The sequence below is a fragment of the Protopterus annectens genome, chromosome 4.part0 (assembly GCF_019279795.1).
Source record: "Protopterus annectens isolate FY-2018-M chromosome 4.part0, PAN1.0, whole genome shotgun sequence".
Lineage (NCBI taxonomy): Eukaryota > Metazoa > Chordata > Ceratodontiformes > Protopteridae > Protopterus > Protopterus annectens.
The window spans coordinates 419,974,237-419,998,284 of NC_056733.1; the positions used below are offsets into that span (position 1 = coordinate 419,974,237).

Consider the following 24,048-nt stretch of genomic DNA (forward strand, 5'->3'; position numbering starts at 1 on the left):
CAAAAAAAGTGACCTGTGAAACAGAAGTTGATTCTGCTTCTTGTTCTTCTGGTAATAAAGACCACAGAGAGACTGTAACTGTGAAACCTTTTCCACTGTTTCAATAGAAATGTTGGAGAGAAGGAAGGGACCATGAGAACTGACTAGAAGAATCGAGAGTACATTGGAAATGAAGCAGGGACAGGATCTGGGAGATGGAGATAAACAGTAATGAAACCAGTAGCTTAATGTGGGATTACAATGAAACAATATATGTGAAATATGACTGAACAAGAAAATCTGGAAATATTGGACTTTTTCAGAATATGTGGGACTTGTGGGGGGACTTTAAAGTATATGCTTATATATGCCCTACTTCATGTCATTAATGTTTGGAAAAAATGCTTTGAGAAGGGGAACAGAGGGGAAAAAATTAACTGTAAGTAAACAAAACTTTTTTTTCTCAACAGTACTATTTTTGTGGCATATGGTTTTCTTTGCATGCTATATTATTTTTAAATGTAATGGGGATTGTAAATAGGTGTTGCTGTTCTTTTTTTTCCCTTTTTTTCTCCCTTATCTCTTTCGTCTTGTTCAGCTTTAAGAAATGTAGGCGCTGCAATGTAACAAAAAAAAAGCCTGGTTAAATGAGCATGATAAAAGAATAATGAATGTGCTCATTCTCATTCTTACATGGGGGAATGACTAGATTAAGGACTTTAGATTGATTTAGTAATAAGTTCTGAGTGAAAACAAGTAAACAAAAAAAGAATATTGAATATTATGATGCTTTTTTCTAGCAAATGAATGTATGCTTAGTAGTAATTCTGTATCTAGCCCTCTTGTCTTCATGGAAACAATCTGGTAAAGAGAAACTGACTACCTGGCTCTCATGGCTCCATGGAGACAATCTAATAATGAGAAACTGGATGTCTGGTTCTCATGTTATTATGGCTATTTAATAAAGAGAACTTGTTTACAGTCTGGTGGAGAGTGATTGGCTGGGGAAAAAAGAAAAGAGAAATTGCCCAGGAGATAATGTTCACTGAAAGCACTCAGGGGTTTTCCCATCTGAAAGAGCTATAAAGATAAGACAAAACCAGTAAGCACTTAGTAGAAGTACAGGCTGCTCCATGTGTCTTAGCATGGATAACCTTTCTTTTAGGTTAACTCAAGTCTTAGTGTGACTGTCAGTTTGGGACATCTGTTCCTATTAGGAGGGTAAAACTTCAATATCTGAAGATGTATATAGTTTTGTGTGTTAGTATTAAATTAATAGGCTTTGGGGGGGGGGATTGGGGGATGCTTGTTTTTTTGGGTTTTTTTGAAGACTTTCAATAAAACAAAAAGTTTTCTTAGGATGTAACCGGCTCAAATGGATATAAGAAAAAACAACTACATAAGAAGTCAACCTGCCAAAAAGTGTATGCATGCAACACAAAAGCTGGAACTAGACTTTTAACAAAATAGGTGTCATACATAAAAGGTGTGAATAGTTAAGCAATAACCAACGACATGGTGTGGTATATTGAAGATTTGCCCACGGTTGGAGTAATTAAATAAAGCCAACCGTGGGTAAATTTCAATATACCACAACCACAAAGTCAGTTATTGCTATTATACAATAACATTATTTAAGGAAAAAATGCTTACTTTTCTTAAATAATGTCTCTGTATAACGGCACATTACTGTTCTTCCACTGGTGGTGGTATACGGCTTCCTTGTGTTGATGTACTGCGCATGCGTATGGGACTTGCATTCCTACACATACCCAGTACATAAATACTTTGAAACGGAAGCAACGGAGAAAAGAAAGTCTCCATTGCTCCATTTTTTTCTTTTTTTTTTTTATTTATTAAAAAAAAGTTTTGGACACTTTATACCAATGGAAAAAAGTCCAGGCGACCGGACCTTTTTCCATTGGTATATTGTGGGATTTACAATGGGTATGCTGGCCAATCAGCGTGCACATTTTGGAATATTAATGGAGAGTCATTGTATAATAGTTTTTTTAATACAGCAATACCTTCTGTAATGTCTTTAAATGTCAATGGTCTCACAGATAAATACAAAAAATGAAAGAACAGTGAAGTGTATTAAAAATGTAGAGTGCAAATAGCTATCTTATGGGAGACACATTTGGAAAGGACTGAACATGTGCATTTGATAAAGAAAGGTTTTCAGGATGGTTATTCAGCGGAATATCTAGGACAAAGGAAAAGAGGAATACTTATATTAATTGCAAAGGGAGCTCCAATAGTGACAGAAGAGGATAAAAAGATAATAATGGCAGATTTGTAGTTCTAAGGGGCTACTGGCAAGAGAGGAGTTTTGCACTGGTATGTATTTATATTCCACCTAAAACTGCTATAATGGAGTTTAAAAAATTCTGGGAGAAATAATCAGTTTTCAGCAATAAATATTCCTTATAGGTGGGGACTGGAATTTGATTTGCAGCCAAGGATTTGAAAGATAACCACAAAGCCTTCTTTAGCTATGTCAAGAATCTAAGTGGCAACTCGCAGATATGCTCTGAGCTAGTGCAAGATAGCACAAAATATACTGACCCTACAGATATCGCCAACATCCTGGCAGATAGAGTCAGTGCAAACTTCACCCCCCTCTCACCCCCAAAAGGGCTCACAACAATACTTGAAAAGTGTAGTGTCCCAGAAATCACAGATGCACCGGTGAAAACAGCCCTTTCAAAAGCCAAAGGCACAGCGTCAGTGGGGCCTGATGGTGTCCCAGGCCACGTCTTGCACGAACTACAGAACAAACTAACCCCCCACCTAAACACACTGTTCAACCTCAGCCTCTCCACAGGCTACGTGCCATTAGAATGGCGCACAGCAACGGTTATTCCGCTCCACAAAGGAGGAGCCACAACTGACCCTGGTAACTATCGCTCCATAAGCCTGACTAGCCTGGTCTGCAAAGATATGGAGCGCATCATCATGGAACACATTAACAAAGACATTGGGAACCTCCAAACACTTGACCCGACCCAGTTTGGCTTTGTTAAGGGCAGATCATGCCTACTAAACCTGGTTGATTTCTTCGAGACAGTCACCAAGGCCATAGATGAGGGGAAGGTGGTTCACACAGCCTACCTTGACCTCGCCAAGGCTTTTGATACCATTCCCCACTCGGGAATTATAGAAAACCTCACCAGCCTGAACATAATCCCCTACATCATGAGGTGGGTTGCCAACTGACTTACAGACAGAACTCACATGGTAAGAATAGCGGGCTCCAGGTCCGACTCCAAACCAGTCATAAGTGGTGTCCCACAAGGCTCGGTCCTGGGACCCCTACTGTTCAGCATATACTTCTCAGAAGTACAGGCAAACACAGGAGGACTATGGCTAACCAAGTTTGCCGATAACTGCAAACTGGGAGCCATAATTGACTCTCTGGCTGACAGGGACATTCTCCAAAAGGGCTTTAATGAGACGGACACCTGGTGTCAAAGTCATGGTCTCAAGCTAAATGCCAAAAAATGCATAGTCATCCCGTGTGGGAAAAACAAAACACTCATGAATTACCACATAGGTGGCAGCCCCCTTAATACAGAAGAGGTAATAAGAGATCTGGGGACCCAGGTAGATAGTAATCTCTCCTTTGACAATCATACTGTCAAAATAGTTAGGAAATCCTTCTATGTAGCCCATCTAATTACTAAAGGGTTCGCATCTATAAATAAAGAGGTTATAGTGCCCCTCTACTCGTCACTCATCAGACCCATCATAGATGCCCCATTTGGGATGTACCTCACAAGACACTTCCAACATTTGGAAAGACCACAAAAGTACCTCACCAAGAGGATTACTGGCCTCAAACATATGTCCTATGCAGCCCGACTGGAAAAACTCCGGCTGTACTCAGTGGCATATCGCTTACTCAGAGGTGATCTCTGCTTGACTTACAAAGCCATGTCCAACTCAGAATTGATGGACATGCTCCACCTAAAGAAATCCAAGTCACTGTGAGCCACTCGCTCTAGTGAGCTAAACCTTGCCACAACAATAAATAGAACATGCTGGAGGGATAGATTCCTGTCACAGAGACTCCCCATGCTTTGGAACAAAATTCCTAACTACATTAGGCAGAGCCCCTCACTAACACTCTTCAAGAAAAACCTTGACGACTGGATGGGTAACCGAAAGTACACCCCTGGGATCACTTCATTGGCTCTTCTTGACAGAGGCTCAGTTAATTAATCAATGGGGAGGCGAAAGCTGACACGCTCTGGCTGGGCTAATAAATGCCCTTGGGCAGATAGCCTAGTACCTACCTATGAACCTATAAGATGTGTCTGAAGGGTCCAGAAGGGACAATATAACAAAGGAGAGTAGATTTTTGAAGAAATTTCTGAAAATATTTGACATGGAAGATGTGAATTCAGTAATAGTTTGGAGTGAATTTACGTATTATTCCCCAAGACAGAAAAACTGCTCTAGACTAGACAGAATTTACATTTCGCAGGAACATGTGTATTTAATTGAAGGTCTTGATAAGCACCCAATAACTATTTCAGGCCATGTGCCAAGAATAACTAAAATAAAAACACAGGATAATAAAATAAAAATGAGATTATTCAGAAGCTATTCAACAGGATAGAAATTATTTCTGAAAGTATAGCTAAGGAGTAGGATAAAATTAAGGTGGAGTTTAAAAACGGTGTAAATAAAAGAAAAGGTGCTATGGTTAAGAAGTAACAAGAATTATTTAAAGGGACTGACAAATGTTAATTATTCCAGAATAGGGGGAATCTCACAGAACCAGAGGAGGATCAACTGCAGAATGCTAAGCAGAAAATAAGGGATTACCTAGATAACATACACAACTTTAGAAAGACTGCTGTTAAGCAGATGTTTTCTTGATAATAACACTACAGCACAAACACTTTTAGCAAAACAACTCAGTCAACAGAAAGCAGAAAGGGCTGTCACCAAGCATAGGGAGCCTATGACAAGAAAGGTAACAAGAGATCCTGTAAAGGTATTAAAAATATTTTGGAAATTCTGTGAAAGTCTGTATAAAGCAGAGAAATATGGAAAATCAAGAAAAGATACAAATAGAAATGTTTATGGAAGAATTAAATATGCCAAGGTTAGGGGTAGACAAGGCTCAATTACTAATGGTTAGGATAGGAGGAGATGAGATAAAAACTGTGATGTATAACCAATCTACAGGAAAGTCCCCAGGAATAGATGGTATTCCTGTTGACGTTTGGAAGCTAGGAGGGGAAAAACTGATAAAGATCTTGAGGGTTTTGTTTAACAGTATTTTAAGAGAAGGAGAAGTGCCAACATCCTGGAAGAAAGCAGTGGTAGCTGTAATACGTAAAGAGGGTAAAGATCCATTAGATCCAACATCATACAGGCCCATTTCAATATTAAACCATGATTATAAAGTGTTCATGCCTATAATGGCTAAAAGAATGGCAAAAGTAATGCCAAAATTGATAGATACGGATCAATGTGGTTTTGTGGAGGGGAGGCAAACATTTGACAACATTAACAGAACACTGATGATCCAGACGGAAGCAGAATGTAAGAAAATACCATTGTTGTTGGTGGATCTTGATGCAAAGAAAGCATTTCACAGAGTAAACTGGGACTTTATAAGCAGGGCAATGGAAGCATTTGAATTTCCTGAAAACAAATTATAAGGTTGATTAGGAGGCTATATGAGGAGTCTGAGGTGAAAATTAAAGTGGGTGTGCTCCTTTTAGATAACTTCTGCCTGAGCAGAGGAACCAGACATGGGTGTCCTCTTTCCCCTTTGTTATTTGCACTGTATTTAGAACCACTGGCAAAGAAAATAAGGGACTCAGAAATTCAAGGATATACTGTAACTGGTATGGTAGTCATAAAAAATGTGGCTCTGTTTGCAGATGATATAATTTTATACCTGACAAAACTAGAAAGAAACATTATAGTGCTGTGGAACATTTTGAGACAGTTTCAAATCTTTTCAGAATACAAAATTAATGAAGCTAAAACAACTGCAATAGCGGTAAATTATGTACCCAGATATTAATTGGTTCAGCAACATCCGTATTTATGGGGACATGATTGATAGATATTGTGTAAATTAAAATGCTTTTCCCCAATATACTGTGTGTACAGTGAAAGGAAATGTGCAAGGCCAAACAACAGTTTTCAAAATAATATGCTTGCTTTGCAAGAACAGTTATGTTCAGCTTAGATATTAATAACATATAGCTGTGGGCAATACTGTAAATGCATCCTGTTATAGAAAAAAATGAAACTGACTTTCTTGGCTTTCAGATGCAGAATTAAATAAATAAAATGCAGACAGGTCAAGTGACACAAAAATGACGTGGAGAGACTTTTGTGAAGTCTTCAGATACAGCAAGGACCAAAAAAGGGCATGAAATAACCATGGACATTTTCATGACACAGACAGAAACCAGAAGAACAAGTCACAAGGACATTAAAAATAACATTGGTTGAAAAGAATATATAAACTGGACAGTATGTTTCATTCAGTGGTGACATCTTAGACTAAGTGTGCCTTAGTCTATTCATCTGTCTAGCTGTGTTATAATAGAATTGAAATAGCTCTGACAGAATTAACTGTTTGGCAAAAATTTTCTGAGACAAATACAGAATAACAGATACAGTAGTACGGAGTTTGTCTGGTCTACTTTTGGACATTTCTTCAGTGGCGAGCCTTGGCCAGTGACTGTGACCATATATCTGTTACCAGCAGTTAATATTACAGAGGGATCCCTACTACTTACTATGTTAGTTCAACAGACTGACAGTTCCAGTGCTTTAACAGAGAAACAGTTCCAGTATTTTGTTGGTGGACACAGAGCACCGCTGTGGAAGCTGTCCTGCGTCGGACTACCTACAATTCGTCTGTAGAGAAACACCGTTCTTTTCCAGATTGACTTCAGCCTGATCACCTGCTTGTCTTCTGCATAAATTACAGTACTTTCTTCACAGTTATAACAAGGATGCAAGTACAGACAGTTAACTTTACAGTGCCCACATATTGTATATATAAATTTACATAGTTTAAAACCTTCTGTGTAAGACATGAAATGTAAATCTGAAATGTTTAATGTTCAGACATTAGATAACAGTTGTGTTTGTAAATGTAAAAGTAACTTTCCTAACTTCTGTCTAGTTTGTCACAGGAGTCTAGTATGTAAGCCATACCATACGATATATCCTATTCCGATAAACAATCTGTTTGATTCTAGCATTGTTAGTTCTTCGCATATACAACAGTTAAATGTACCTTCTGCAGTCACCTAAATCTAATACAGTACAAGTGTATGTAATTATTGTCAGTAATGTAATAGACTACCGCAGTGGTGGTGCTGTGGTAGAGTTGTCACCTCACAGTAAGACGCTGTCTGGTTCGATTCTCAGCTAGAGCTTCTTCTAAGTGGAGACATGCGTGAATGGGTGTACCTTCGTTGAAGGTTGTGCGTCAGGGCTGGTAACTCGGCACTTAAAAATCAACTACCAATCATTAGCGGACCGGAGTTCCGATGTGGCGACCCCTAACTGGGAAAAGCCGAAAGACACAAACAAACAAAAAAATGTAACAGACTACATAAACATGTTATTTATAGTAAATATTGCAAATGCAAAAAAACAAGAAAGTTCTAACATAGTACAGTGTGCTATCAATATTAACCTTTTAAAGAAAAGGTTTTCACAGCTTTTCAAAAATTTCCTACAGACAGTAGTAAGGGACAATAATGCCATTTAGAGGAACAGACTCAGCATAGCATTCAGACTTTACATAATAACATTTCTGGTTTAACGTAACAATCAGATAGAGCCCAACAACATTTACTAAAGGCACAAACTACAGAGGTTAATCTGACAAGACAGTTAGAAAAAGCCCAGCAAGGTTTACATTGGGCAGGGTTCAGCAGAAATGACAGTTACATCTTGATGTTGTTGTTGTGCCTTTCGGCTTTTCCCGGTTAGGGGTCGCCACAGCAGAACTCCGGTCCGCTAATGATTGGCAGTTGATTTTTACGTGCTGAGTTGCCAGCCCTAACGCACAACCTTCAACGAAGGTACGCCCATTCATGCATGTCTCCACGCAGAAGACGCTCTAGCTGAGAGTCGAACCGGTCAGCGTCTTACTGTGAGACGACAACGCTACCACAGCACCACCACCGCGGCGACAGTTACATCTTGATAGTCTTGTTTATTACAGACTCTGCCTCAGTGCAGACTCTGCCTCAGTGGCACGTCAAAAAAAATAAATAAATAATTTTGTTTCAATATGTTGGCATTTAAACAATGGTTGACATACACTGTGAGATCTATTTCAAATAATGCTTTATTTAAATGTTTTTTTTTTTTGCATTTACACATGCCAGTTTGTGTCAGGACATTCATCAGCAGTGTTGGCAAACCCCTAAAACATGCTCCAGTACAAGAATTATAGGCCTTCATTCCCAAAATGATTTACAGGGAAAGTTTAGTATTGTCAAAAATCAAAGCACATAAATAAAAAATATACTGAAAAGGCTACAGTAAATGCTTTGGCAAATGGCAAAGCAAAGCAGGCAGCTAATACAGGTGAGTGTCTAGACTCACTTAACTGTTTTACAGACAGTCTAAATAGCATGACAGAAAAAACAAAATAATGTTTTGGTCAGGCAAAATGTTATGTTAAAGCAATTCCGTCAGACAGTTAATGAACATTAGTCAAACTGGTGTAACTGCCATCCGGGTAATAATACACAGCAATACATACAGGTAGTAAAGTACAGAGTCATTAAATCTTAGACAAATAGCATTTTCAGCTAATAAAAATCCAAGCAAAAGCAGCACACCATGTTGGTTCATAAAAATCAGTGTAAGTTAATAACAATCAAACAGTATCAGTACAGTTACAGTCTGTTAACAGTCTTACAAAAGTTTAAATTTGTTTCTATAATAGCAATCTATGAACAAGACAAGGCAATCTAAAACAGTTGCAAAGAAAAAATGGGGAGAGATACTCAGATATAATAAATCATGAGAACAGAGACATCATGAGCAGATACCTGATTTCAATATATTTTGGACATGCAAAATGTGTTTGCAAAGGCATGCGACAAGTCAAATTGTTGGGTTTTTAGCCACATTCCTTACAGAGGGAAAATGCCATTATATGCAGTTGCTGTAGACACGTTTTATGTTTAAAAAAATCTTATAAAAGTAGAGTTGTAAAACAATCAGCCATAAAAAAACATTGACAGTAAAAATAGGAAAAGGGATACTGTTTTCAAAAGAACTATGGTCATGGGAAAAAGCTTGACTACAAAATAAAAACAGCATGGGAGTTAACACATAATACTTCTTTTGAGGAAGAAATGAAAGAGGAGAAATTCTGTTACATAGAGTATGCAGTTCCAGTAATGAAAATTACTCAAACATTACCAGAGGAAATAGTAAAAAATCACCAGAAAAAGAGAGAGGTTCATGGTAAAAAAATAGGGAAAGATTTTAAAACAGCTGGACATAGGAAATTGTGTTATTTCAGAAACTGAATTTTTCACTGGTATAGTGCCACTAAGGCAATATGGAAAGTTATGGAAAGTTAAGTTAAGTCAGATATAACAGAGCAAATGTGTTATAAAACTGTCAAACAAGTAACTGTTGTTAACAATGAAGAAAAGCTATTAAGTACAGAGGATCACATTTTTCCTGTAAATTGCTTTTTTTAAATATTCTTTTCCCAAAGCAATAATGAAATTATGCAGTGCAAAAGAAATATGCTTGTTTCTAATACAAGGTTTTGCCTTGTAAAGCAAGGGTTAACTTGACAAGATTTTGAAATGCTTGTGTGTAACTGCAAGACTGACAACTTGCTTATGTAAGCATAAAAACAGTTAAAAATAGATAAGTAATAATGGCTATGTATCTGTGATGGGGTACTATAATTTCCGCATTAATTGCTCTAATCGTCATTATAAGATTTGTGTTAATAAAAGTATTAATCAAGTAACAGCCGTTGGTAATGTAACACTCTTTAAAAAATAGCAATGAATGCAAGGGATTTGTATGTTGCAACAGACCAAGGAATTCAAAGTACTGAAGATCATATTTTGTTGTAAATTGTCTTACAATTTTCATGGGCCTTAAATAAAAAAAAGTGGGAATTGATAGATATTGTGTAAATTAAAATGATTTTCCCCAATATACTGTGTGTACAGTGAAAGGAAATGTGCACGGCCAAACAACAGTTTTCAAAATAATATGCTTGCTTTGCAAGAACAGTTATGTTCAGCTTAGATATTAATAACATATAGCTGTGGGCAATACTGTAAATGCATCCTGTTATAGAAAAAAAGGAAGTTGACTTTCTTGGCTTTCAGATGCAGAATTAAATAAATAAAATGCAGACAGGTCAAGTGACACAAAGATGACATGGAGAGACTTTTGTGAAGTCTTGAGATACAGCAAGGACCAAAAAGGGCATGAAATAACCATGGACTTTTTCATGACACAGACAGAAACCAGAACAAGTCACAAGGACATTAAAAATAACATTGGTTGAAAAGAGTATATAAACTGGACAGTATGTTTCATTTGGTAGTGACGTCTTAGACTAAGTGTGCCTTAGTCTATTCATCTGTCTATCTGTGTTATAATAGAATTGAAATAGCTCTGAAAGAATTAACGGTACTTTTCCGTTATCAGGGCAACACTGTCAATGAGCAGTTTGGCGTTTTCTTTTTCTGTTATAAGCCCAACATCGGAAAAGAAGATGTTTTTTTTTTTTTTGCCTATAACACGGAAAGTAGTACCGATACCCATATTTTCCCTAAATTATTTCTGAGCAACTTTTCTGTGATCACGGCAACTCTCGTAATGACCGCTTTCGGTTTTAAGCCCGACATCGGAAAAGAACATCTTTTTTTTTTTTGGCTGGAAAGCAGAAATCGATAGCTATACAGTAATTGTTCTTCCTGTTATCGGCCCCGCATCAGAACAGAACTGAGTTGTGTAAAAAGCCAAATTGTGTTTCTTTTTATTACTTGGAAAGCAAGTTATTTACGTGGTCACGGCAATACTTTCCAACTTGTAGCTGCCACTGTAAATGAACTGCGATGATAAATAACACCTGTTTTCACATTGAAGCACACCTCAAGGTTGACAAGATAATAACAAACAGAATGAGTACTTCACATTTACTTCATTTCCAGTACTGAAAACACAGTCATTTAGGATGCCACGGCAACACTATCTAAGTCGCCAAAGCCAGTGTAAGAAAACTGCTTTTATTAGTAACAGCTGTTTTCTGATTTAAAACGTAAAGCGCATCAAGCCATTACAGCTGTGCGAGGCAGTAAAGCACAGGTGTAACATGCCAAATACAGATTATGCTACTTTTTCATAAAAGAAAGGCAATATTACACTTCGTAAAATGAAATCAACTCTTCTTACAATTCAGTGTGTGTTAACGTTAAAGCTGAAATTGTTGGCCTGTTAACTGAAAAGTACCGAATTAACTGTTTGGCAAGAATTTGTTCTGAGACAAATACAGAATAACAGATACAGTAGTATGGAGTTTGTCTGGTCTACTTTTGGACATTTCTTCACTGGCAACACTTCTTCAGTGATAGAATTAAGTATTTAGGAGTATGGACTAAACAATTATTCTGATGTGGCAGCTAAGGATATGTAGGAAGAGACTAAAAAAATAATACAAACTGAGAAAATGGAAGCTTTGTTATGTGGATATGGATAGTAAGACACAAGCAGTTAAAATGTTTTTAATCCCATTAGTCTTCTACACAGGTCAGGTATATTCTTATCAACCAGAGGAGAAGTTGTGGATAAGAATTATTAAAGAGTTGAAGGACTTTATCTGGGAGAGGAAGATGGCAATTGTCAAGTAAAATAAGCCGATTCTTCCAGTAGAATAGGGCAGATCGGGATTACCCAATTTGGAGGGATATTTCCGAGCTACACAATTAAGGCTCCTATACATAGCACAAGCAGAAAACTACAATTAAAAGTAGAAAAGGATGATAATGAAACAGGGGAAACCTCATGAAATAAAAAGAGACTGGGATTTTGGATGTATGCCTTTAAGGAGAATAACAATAACCATACAGAATAATCAGAAAGTATCCTAAGAACTAAGCCAATACGGGAATGGTGAAAGGAGATTCTGCCGATAGGGATGACTGCAGTTAGAGTATAGGCAAGAGGGGGCTTGAATTTATTGGAGAAAACTGGCAAAGGAACCAAGGTATTGGAAGCAAATCATTAGAGAGGGAAAGATGATAGATGGAAAGATGCCAAGAATTTATTTGGACTATATGTTAGAGATTGTCTTCCCTATCAAAGATTGATATCAGAGTATAGGGAAAGAGAAAGAAATAGGGGGGTCCCAAACAAAAGTACCAGGACTAGTATAGTTTTTAGTAGAATCTAGAACAGAAGAAGCCATTAAAAAATGAATAATTCGTACAGCATATAAAATATTGCATGATAACTATGTTAAGAATCAATCAGAGAAGGTTAGAAAGGCTTGGAAAGACAGATTGGATAAGCAATTCACAAATGAACAATGTGAAGATATATGTATGTCTCCCATATATGCAACAAAATCTAGAAGATTTAGGGTTTTTGTCTGGAAATATTTACATAGATATTTGATATTATTAAACCCCAAGTTGACCCCAGAGAATTTTCCTCAGGTAGACAGCAAATGCTGGAGGTGTGGCAGGAAAAAAAGAGGTAGTGGGGAACATATTTTCTGGGAGTGCAGTGAGTTGGCGAACTTGAAGGATTCCCTGCACAATGCACAGTAGCAGATACTAGGTAAACAGAATGGTGTGATGAGGGAGAGGATTTTTCTGAGCTATTATACAGAACTGGAATTGCTTAGACATGGTGAGGCCTTGCTGTGTCTAATTATGGTGGCTGCCGAAAAAGCAATTACTAGAAAATGAAAATCAGAATCTAAACTAGCTACACTAGAAGTAGCGACTATAGTAACACAGATAAAACAATTGGAATTGTGATCTTTAGAAAAGGGTTGGAGCACACTACACAGGAAAAAATGGGAATTATGGGAACCATACAGGGGAGGAGTGACGTTTAAAAAAAGGCAGGACTTAAATAAGCTATGTAATGTATGACCGAAAATTATTGGGTAGCTTATCAGTGACTTATAATGTTTGCAACTGGGAGTGTGTCATTATGGTTTCTGATGTTAAATGCTTGCAACTAGGATAGTGTCAGTGTGGTTTGTTTTCATTATGTCGTAAGTGATGGCTTAATAAAGACGTTTCTTGTTTAAAAAAGGGCAGGAATTGAATAATTTATGTAATGTTCCTTAGGCTATATGATGTATAGCAATATATGTGAAGTATGTTTGTAAAGTGAACTTGTTAATACAGTTTGATTATAAATGTAAATGTACCTATGTCACAAGTGATAATACAATAAAGGTGTTAAAAAATAAGAAGTTATGTACCTACCATAACGTTCCATGTTAGTTATCTTCTCTCGCCTTCTTTCTTGCTTGATGGGTTCGGAGCCGATCCCTCGGCTCCGACTCGGCACTTGCTAAGCTCGAGAGTCACTTTTACCAGCTCGAGGCAGCCCCATATCCCATGATGCAAGGCGGTAAGTACCCAGATCTCGTTTGCTGACAAAGGGCAATAGCACCAAGCATAAAAAAAAAAAAAAAAAAAACTTCCCAAAGGAAGAAAGAAAACTTACAGATGGAAGAAGGACCAGGTCTGAATGGTCTTCAGCATAACAGTTTCTTATACAAGGTCTGTCCAGGCCAGGGGAAGGAGGGAGGGAAAGAAGGCGAGAGAAGACAACTAACATGGAACGTTATGGTAGGTACATAACTTCTTAATGTTAAGTTGTCAATCTCGCCTTCATTCTTGCTTGATGGGACCGCGTCCCTAGCACCTCTATCCTGGGTGGCTCAATGGAACAAACTCTTGAGGACTGTAGAGCCAAAACTGGCTCTGTCCCTGGAGGCCAAGTCCAATTTGTAATGGGAAACAAAAGTGTGAGGAGTAGCCCAAGTGACCGCTGCACAAACAGTGTCCAAAGGAAGTCTAGCTTGAAAAGCTGTAGAAGTAGCTAAGCTCCTAGTTGAATGTGCTTTAGGTTTTGAGCACAGCTGTTTTCCCTATAAATTTCAGAGATGACCGAAGAAAGCCATCTGGACAAGGTCACTTTAGAAACAGGAAGGCCTTTTTTATTATCCGCATAGGAAACAAAAAGTTGATCAGATTTTCTAAATTTTTTTGTTCTGTCCAAATAATATCTAAGTTGACGGTGGACAACAAGATAATGTAGTTTTTGTTCAGCTCTATCTGAATAGTTAGGAAAAAATACAGGGAGATCAATGGATTGATTCAGATTGTTCTTTGAAGCGACCTTAGGTAAAAAGGTTGGATAAGTTCTCAAAGATACTCTGTCTTTGTGAAAACCAAATAGGGGGTCGAACCGAAGAGCATGAAGTTCAGATACCCTCCTGGCAGATGTAATAGCCACTAGGAATAAAGTTTTCCAAGAAAGATATTTCAGGGAACAAGAAACAGCTGGCTCGAAGGGGGAAGAATCAAGGATGTCAGCACTAAATTTAGATCCCACTGAGGAGGAGGATTCCTGATTGGAGGCTTTAGTAGGAAAATTCCTTTCAAGAAGGCCCTGCAGAGCCTATGGGACATAATATTATGATCTGCTATCCCTACATGAAAATTGGAAATAGCAGCCAATTGAACTCTGACTGTGGAAGAAGAGGAGCCTGCATGAAAAATCTCTGCTAAGAAGTCCAGGACTGCCTGAACAGGGGCAGTAAAAGGATCAATATTTTGGGCCTTAGCCCAATAAGAGAAACGTTTCCATTTGCTTGTATAAATCCTCCTGGTAGAGGATTTTAGCGAAGCTACTATGATGTCTCTAACAGGGTTAGAGATCAAAGGAAGCCTGGCTAAGGAAGGAAGTGGAGCAACCATGCTGTGAGGTTGAGAGAAGGGATTGACCGGTGCAGCTGACCCGATTGGTGAATCAGAAGATCTGGCACTGGGTCCAGATACCACGGCTGCACCAAAAGGTGATGATGGAGGAACGGAACCAAACTTGTCGAGGCCAGTAAGGGCAATGAGAATCAATTTGGCTCTCAAAGCGGTAGCTTTCTGGATCACCTGAGGGATCAGAGGAAATGGAGGAAGGCATAAAGAAGTCCCTGGGGCCAATCCTGGGTCAGAGCGTCTCTGGGGGATGGCCTGATAGAGGAAGAGGCTGAAGAAGTCTGGACATTTGCTGTTTTGGGGAGTAGCAAAAGATCGCAACATGGACGACCCCATTCCAGAAAAATCTCTTCCGCTATAGATTGCTTGAGAGACCACTCGTGAGGCATGAGGATAGCTCTGCTCAATCTGTCCGCTACAATGTTGGTTTTCCCAGGGATATGCGTTGCTACCAGAAACCGATGAGAGGAGATCGCCCATTGCCATAGTCTGAGCTTCTCGACACAAGGGGTAGGACTTGGTTCCGCCCTGTTTGTTGATATACCAAACTACAGACACGTTGTCTGTGTGGACTGCAATTGTCCCTACGGGAAGAAAGTCGTTGAGGGCTTGCAACGTTAAAAGCACTGCTCTCATCTCCAGGACATTTATGTGCAGATGGTACTCGAACAGCTGCCACGTCCCATGAACCATCCTGCCCTGATAATGACCCCCCCACCCGATCAGGGAGGCATCCGTGGTGACAGTGGCTATCGGGGATGGGGGTACAAAGTACCTGCCTTGGTGAACCTGAGACGATGTGATCCACCAAGCAAGATGCTCTTTGCATGTCTGTGTCACCAGAATCTGGTGACGCATTGGAAGTTGCTGGTATGACCATTGTGTGAACAGCATCCACTGAAGAAGGCGCATGTAGAATCGAGCCAGGGAAGAAGAGTAATGGCCGCAGCCATGAGACCTAATACCTTTAGAACCATTCTGGCCTGTACTTTCTTGCTGGCCAGAATGATCCTGACATGAGTCTGAATGTCTGAAACTCTTTGTTCTGTAAGGGTAGCTGACATCCGAACAGTGTTTAAGTTTGCGCCTATGAAGGTAATAGACTGGCAGGGCGATAAGGATGACTTTAAGTTGATTGAGATGCCCAAATGAGAACAAAGGTCTATTGTGTAATCCCTGGCTTGTATAAGCTGATGCCTGGTGGTGGCTGACAGGAGCCAGTCGTCGAGATACGGAAACACCTGGAATCCTAGACGTCTCAGGTGAGCCGTGACCACTGCCATGCATTTGGTGAACACTCTGGGGGCTGTAGTGAGACCAAAGGGCAGGGCTCTGAACTGGAAATGACTGGACCCCAGCCGAAAGCGGAGAAATCTCCTGGAGCGTCTGTGAATTTTGATGTGATAGTACGCATCCTGAAGATCTATTGAGCACATCCAGTTGTCCTTCTGTAAGAAGGGCAGAATTGACTGAAGAGTGACCATTCGAATCTTGTCTTCCTGACAGACTTGTTGAGTCTGCTGAGATCCAATATTGGTCTCCAGTCTCCCGTCTTTTGGGGACCAAAAAGAACCTTGAGTAGATTCCGGCTCTGAATGGTCTATTGTAACTGGCTGAATGGCTCTTTTGCAGTAGTTTTGAGATTTCTGACTCTGCAATCTCCCTTAGACCGGGTGGTACATCTGGAAGGGAACTTGAGGGGAAGGGACTTTCCTCGAAAGGAATTATGTAACCCTTGGATATGATCGGCTGTACCCATCTGTCTTGAGTGAGGGAATGCCAGGCTTCTGGGTACAGTGATAATCTTCCCCCGACTGCCTCCAAGGAGGGACAGCCGGGCAACACCTCAGGGATGCTGAAAGGGCTTGTCAGAGAGAGGCTCCCTGTTTCCTGGTTCTTGGACCCCCTCTGCCTCTAGAGCGTCTGTTGTTGTTACCCCCTCTGCCTCTAGGGGTAAACTGACCACGTGAATCCGGCGTGACTCCTTGGGATTTACGGAACCACATTTTCCTGCCCTTCTGTCCTTTGGGATAAGGTCTAGAAGGGGTGGAAAAACGGACTCCAACAGCAGAAAGAGTCTTGCCATCCTGCTCGCACCTGGTCAAGGTTTCCTTCACCTGAGGGCCAAACAAGGCTGACCCATCAAAGGGAGAATTTGTGAAGGACGCCTTAAAGGGATCCGCAAAATCACATAGCCGCATCCAGGCTTGGCGTCTAAGAACCACACCTGTACCTCCATCCGCAGCATAAGATATTAACCGCATGGAGGAGTTTGCAATGGAATTGAGGGTTCCTAGCTGGCAATTTTTCTTGAGCCTGCAGCTGTAGGATCCTGAACTACTTCACCCAGCTCCTTAAGGATATCCTCTGGAGTCTGGTGAAGTGACATAGGTAATTCAGCAAACGCACAGCAAAGGTCGCTGAGGAAAACATCCGCTACCGTACCTATCCATGGTCCTAGAGTCCTTATTAGGAGGATGGACGGGCACGGAAGGATCTGCAAGTTCCTTTTGGTGGCCGCAGCCACCACCATGGCATCAGCGGGACACCCTTAGTAAGGAATTGTTTGTCACACGGGCAGTGATAAATTTTGAAGGCCTCCCAGGGACTGGCTCTACAGAGTCAGGAGCTGTCCACGCCTAGGCAATAACCTGCATAAGGGGAAGGCGGAGACACCCAGGAGGTGGAGGCCGAGATCCAAACGCCTCTAGGTATACTGACTCATCCTCAGAGGGATTGTTGGTGGGCCAGTTTCCCATCTGTTTCATAAGTTCTAGGATGTCTGAGAAGGGGACATCCTCAGAGGGGATCTAGGGGATCCCTCTGACTCATCAAAGTCAGTATCCAGTGACAGACTCGGCGGAGTCTACATGCTTCCTCTTACAAGTCCTCTTCCTAGGAGGATCTCCCGGAACATCACGAGAATCCTCGGAAGAGGGGGAAATTCAATGGGGAAACCTGAGGCGGAGGATCTCTGGGTCCTGTAGCAAGAGAAGTGGCAGAGATGTCAACAGGTACTATAGAGGGAGGAGCTACGGGAACAGACTGCTGACTGATACCAGTGGCCAGTACACTCTTCATCACCTCGAATGCTCCCCACCCAGGCAGGTCCGAGAGAACCCGCTCCAAGAGCTAGGAACCCAGGGACCACCGAAGGGAAGTCTCCGAGGCAGATGTCGGAGCCGAGCTCACCAAGGCCGAGGCTCCAAGGGGAAGAGCGGCTCGGACAAGGGTCCGATGCCACTCACCCCTCGGAGGAGACCATGGAAGCCCGACCACGAATCCCTCTAAGGAAGGTCTCAAGAGGAGATAAGAGTAGAGGCTGAAGGAACAGAAGGGGTATCCGTCCTCCAGCCGTAGCAGTAACCATTCCGAAGACTCCAACTCCAAGCTCTGGGGTAGAGTTGAAGGAGGAACTGTAACGGGTGTGGACCAACAGTCGCCTGTTGAGACGGACTATGTAACATTTGGGCCAGTACCTGTGACTTAAGTAATCTACTGACCACTCTCTCTAGGTCATGATCTGACAATCTGGATGACCTTGAAGATCGGCTCCGATGGCTCCGTTCCGATAGAAGAGGTGAAGCCGAGTATCGGCTCCAAGGAAGGAGACCTCGACCTCTTCCTGGAATGAGCCATCGGAGCCGATACCATAGATCCTGTCGGAGCCGACCTCTCGGAGCCGACAGGAAACCTCGATGTATCGGCTCCAGCCGGAGCCGATACAGCCATCAAAGTAACGGTGTCGGAGCCGACACCGATGCCTGTGCCACATGGGTGTCGGAACCGATCGGAGCAGACACCGAAGTGGTCGATACAGATTCGGCACCGATAGCCATCGGTGCCGAAGGCTTTGTTAAGCCAGAATCGGCTCCAGCCGGAGCCGATCTCGACTCGGAATGAGTCGGAGCCGAGGCCGCAGGCTTAGACACAGAAGCCTGGGCCTTGGAAGATTTAATTGATTTTGACGGAGCCGACTTAGCCGGAGAGCCCTCCGGCTTAAGAAGACCCCTAAGAATCAGTTTATTGCGTCTTTCCTGCAGGACTCTCTGGCTGAAGGAATGACAAATAGCACAGGAGTCCTGCAGGTGAAGAGGCCCCAGGCAATACAGGCAAGAAGTGTGACCGTCTGTCAGAGACATCTTCTGACAGCACGAGTCACACTTCTTAAAACCTGAGACCCTCTCCTTTGACATGGTGCTTTACAAAAACACACACACACACCAGTCAAAAAATTAACTTAAATAAAATACCAAAAGGTATTTCTATAAACAAACACACACACCCTAACAGGGAGGGGATGGGATGGGTAAAATTTGACTAAAATAAATTAGAAAAGACAGGGATTTTCTGTCACAAAAGGTAAATAATTAACTAAAAACTAATAATTAAGGGTTTTTTAAGAAAAAGGGGCTTAAATATTCAAAAAGTGAATCACTTACCAGGAGCTGGTAAAAGGAGGACCTCATAAGCGAAGCGGCAAACGAGATCTGGGTACTTACCGCCTTGCATCATGGGATATGGGGCTGCCTCGAGCTGGTAAAAGTGACTCTCGAGCTTAGCAAGTGCCGAGTCGGAGACGAGGGATCGGCTCCGAACCCATCAAGCAAGAATGAAGGCGAGATTGACAACTTAACATCAAATGTTAGCGTTGTCCCTCCTAAAACTGGTGACTGCTGGCGAAAAGATGATACGTAACAATTAATAAACAAGGACTACAGAGTTGTAGACTACTTCAGAAAAATGCATATTAATCCACATTCTCTTATTCTGTCAGTGTCTCAGGTTAAAGGTATGAAATATTTTAAAAGTGTCCTTGATTTCAGATTTGTAACTGATTTTCAGTGGTGGTGCAGCGGTAGCGTTGTCGCCTCCCAACAAGACGTTGACCCGTTAGATTCTCAGCTACAGCGTATTCTGTGGTGAGTGACACGCATGAATGGGCCTACCTTTGGTTGTGCGTTAGGGCCAGCAACTCAGCGCGTAAAAAACAACTAACAATCATTAGCAGTCCGGAGTTCCGCTGTAGCGACCCCTAACTGGGAAAAGCCGCAAGATACAACAAACAACCTGATTCCACTGAGATATAATAGTTGGCAGCTATGCATAATACGACTGCTCATCTGTTCTCAACTACTCCACGATTATGAACAGAGCAAAAATAAAGTTAGGGACACTTTTAAGCACATATCATAACCGTGTTTTCAAGCATGTAACTAATTATCCACTTACTGATGACTAATCCACCAAATCTTCTCAAAAAAGTCAAATTTTAGGTGGGACAGAGTACAATTCCCAAGCCAATAGCCGAGAGACAAACGATATTGGTCGCAAATACCCTCTCCTAGAATCAAATGCGGCAATTAATAAAAATGGTACAGTGTAGTTATAATTATTACCTGGTAAAAGTCTGCTTTTTGATCAGATCCCCTTCCAGTGGCGAACGCGAACGACAATTGTGTAATTTGATAGCTCGCGAGTATCGGTTTGCCGCCAACACTTTTTTTTACCGCTTGTGTTTGATCTGTTTCTAGTGAAATGCGACGAATCTTTCAGAATTGAAACCATTAATTAATGACATCGATTTGAGTTTCAGACTTCAGAAAATTCGTGCTAATTCAAAACCCGTTATTCTAGCAACTTTCTAAGTTACAAGAACAATATTCAAAACCTATCCCTGATTTTCGGCCTTTGTCTTCAACACTGAAAGTGAGAATATGTTTTCCCTCTGCAGCACCTGCCGCTGCCATTGAGCCTGTAGGGTTACCACTCGCCCCTCTGTAAAAATCGGACAGTCCCAAGTTGGGCCATTGTGTCCTGCGAAAAGTATGAAAGATGGGAAATGTCCTGGCATTTTAGGGCAAACAATATTTAGTAGATTGTCTCTAATAGTTGTGTAAAAGGTTTTTGTACCTGAAATAGGGTTGCCGCCTTTTCAAATGTCCAAAGTAGGACAATTGTGGTACAAACATCAGGTTTGGCAGCCCAAAACATACCCACGGCCAGTACAAAGGACATGAATTCACTTTTTTGCTTAAATAAAAGCTTATTCTTGTAGCGTTTTCATTGCTTATTCTGTTTCTTATAACATATAGGCGTTTCAGATACAGAATAACTGATTTATGCAAGTATTACATAAAATATAGGAAATAATTTTGCCCTAAAATCTCAGGACATTTGCCATTTTTACAATTTTTTTGCAGGACACAATTGCCGAAAGAGGGACTGTCCCTCACAAAGTGGGACAGGTGGTAACCCTAACCTGAAATGTTCCAATTTGCTGAACAGCAACAACAATTCAAATTCTGCAATAATGAGTATTTTGGCAAAACTTGGATTCCAGTCATTTGCACTAAATGTTGATATGATTCGTCCTGCAAAATATCATGTTACATAAAAAATGTCCCACTTTGACATATGAACAAGTGGCAACCCTATTTAGAGGTGGATGGGGAGGGCTTGCCAAAGAGAGGTGAATGCATGTGCAGTGCTGTGGAGTTTGGTTCCAGAAATAATCGCGGAAATTTTAAAATATTAGTACTATTAACTCGAGATATTGACAAAATATAATAAGGTAAGTCTGATATGAATATTGTTATTATTTATTAATTGTAATTCACTACCTTTTTCCCCCAACAGTTACCAGTTTTACGAGGGATTAAGAGCTAAAATGTGAGTCAAAATCGGGGACAGTTCAGATGAATGCTAATAACTGTCACTGAATTTTGCTGTATCCCTCATTAAATTTGTGATTTTCTGGGAAATCACTGAGGATTACAGTCAGTCAGTAATGCCTGACAGTTTCATGCTTCTTATTGTTCAAAAAGTTTGTGTTGATACAAAGCCTGACGTTGTACAGACCTTAAGTGAACTGGAGTAAGATTTAAAACTGTCTGTCCCTCGTGTATATATATATATATATATATATATATATATATATATATATATATTCTCCCAGATCATTCTGACTTTATCCAGAATTCTTTACCAAATAAGTTAACATGAGTAAGAAAAGTAATGTTTTTGTTTTTCTTCCACATTCCAGAGACAGGACAACAATTAAATGGCATTTCATCAAACTGCCTGCATGTGCGTGTGTACTGTGCGTCTAAATAATTCAGCGCTGGACTTGTGGCCAGGATTAGTTTCTCTGGCCTTACCTCTCTGGAGTTAGCATACATTTTGATTCCCCTATTCATAGGTTTATAGGTTAGTACTAGGCTATCTGCCCATGGGCATTTAAAAGCCTAGCCACAGAGTGATGGCTTTCACCTCCCCATTAGATTAGTAACCTGGGCCTCTGTCAACAGGGCTCCTGAAGTGATCCCAGGGTAGAACTTACGATTACCCATCCACTCATCAAGATTTCTCTTGAAGAGGGTCAGAGAGGAGCTCTGTCAAATATGGATTGGGATTCTATTCCAGAGTGAGGGGAGTCGCTGGGACAGGAATCTATCCCTCCAGCATGTCCTGTTTATTGTTGTACATAGGTTCAAGTCGCTAGAACGAGTGGTTCTGAGGGATCTTGTTTTTTTGAGGTGAAGCATGTCCATTAGTTCAGGGTTTGACATGGCCCTATAGGTCAGGCATAGGTCACCTCTGAGCAGATGGTAAGCGACTGAGAAGAGCTGGAGCTTTTTTAGTCATGCTTCATAGGGTAATTGTTTAAGGCCCTTAATCCTCTTAGTGAGGTACTTCTGTGGTCTTTCCAGTTGTTGCAGGTGTCTAGTGAGGTACATCCCAAATGGGGCATTGTACTCTATTATGGGCCTAATGCGTGAGGAGTAAAGGGGCACAATCACCTCCATTGATCTGGATGAGAAACCCTTTGTGATCAGGTGTGCCACATAGAAGGATTTCCTGACCGTTTTGGCTATGTGGTTATCAAAGGAGAGCATGCTATCTACTTGGGTACCCAGGTCCCTAATTACTTAGGTTCATAGGTTCATACTAGGCTATCTGCCCTAGGGCATTTATAAGCCTAGCCAGAATGTGTTTGGCTTTCGCCACCCATTTTAAATTTATTTTGCTATGCCCTTTTTCGAGGTTAGTATACTGTGCCTCTGTCTAACAGTGACACAGAAGTGATACCCGGGGTAAACCTACGATCTCCCATCCACTCATCAAGATTCCTCTTGAAGAGAGTCAATGAGGGACTCTGCCTAACCTGGACTGGGATTTTATTCCAGAGTGGAGGGACCCCCTGGGTTATGAATCTGTCCCTCCAGCATGTCCTATTTATTTCAGTGCTGAGGTTCAAGTCTCTCGAGCACGTAGCTCGATGGGATTTGGATTTTCTGAGGTGCAGCATGTCCATTAATTCCGGGTTGGACATGGCTTTATACGTCAGGCACAGATCGCCTCTGAGCAGGCGGTATGCCACTGAGTAGAGCTGGAGTTTCTTTAACCGGGCAGCATATGGCATCTGTTTGAGCCCTTTGATCCTCTTGGTGAGGTACTTTTGGGGTCTTTCCAGTTACTGCAGGTGTCTGGTAAGGTACATCCCAAAAGGGCATTGTACTCAATTATGGGCCTGATGAGGGATGAGTAAAGAGACACGATGACCTCCCTGATCTAGATGTGAATCCCTTCATGATTAGGTGGGCTATATAAAATGTTTTCTAACCACTTTGGCCACATGGTTGTCAAATGAGAGATTGCTATCAACTTGGGTCCCCAGGTCCCTAATTACTTCTTCTGTACTTAATGGATTACCACCTATGTGGTAATTTGTGGGCACTTTGTTTTGCCAAAGGGGATGACTATACACTTTTGGCATTTAGCTTGAGGCCATGGCTCTGGCACCAGTTGTCTGTTTCTATGAGGCCCTTTTGGAGGATGCTTGTGTTGGCTGGAGAGTCGATTATGGCGCCCAGTTTGCAGTCATCTGCGAACTTGGTCAGCCACAGTCCTTCCATGTTGGCCTGTACCTCAGAGAAATATATACCGAACAAGAGAGGTCCCAGGACTGAGCCTTGTGGGACACCACTTGTAACTGGTTTGGAGTCTGACATGGCTCCAGCAATTCTAACCATGTGGGTTCTGTCCTTGAGCCAGT

At 41.1% G+C, this 24,048-nt stretch overlaps 1 protein-coding gene across 1 annotated transcript in view; it reads right to left on the minus strand.

Moving 5' to 3' along the window:
* The window catches only part of LOC122800254 (HORMA domain-containing protein 1-like), a 2,017,447-nt gene extending 1,996,939 nt beyond the window's left edge, over window positions 1-20,508 (minus strand). The window contains exon 1 of the mRNA XM_044069745.1: window positions 20,390-20,508. The gene's annotated coding sequence lies outside the window, so the exon portion shown is untranslated. The remainder of the gene's footprint in view (window positions 1-20,389) is intronic.
* Window positions 20,509-24,048: the final 3,540 nt, after the last annotated feature.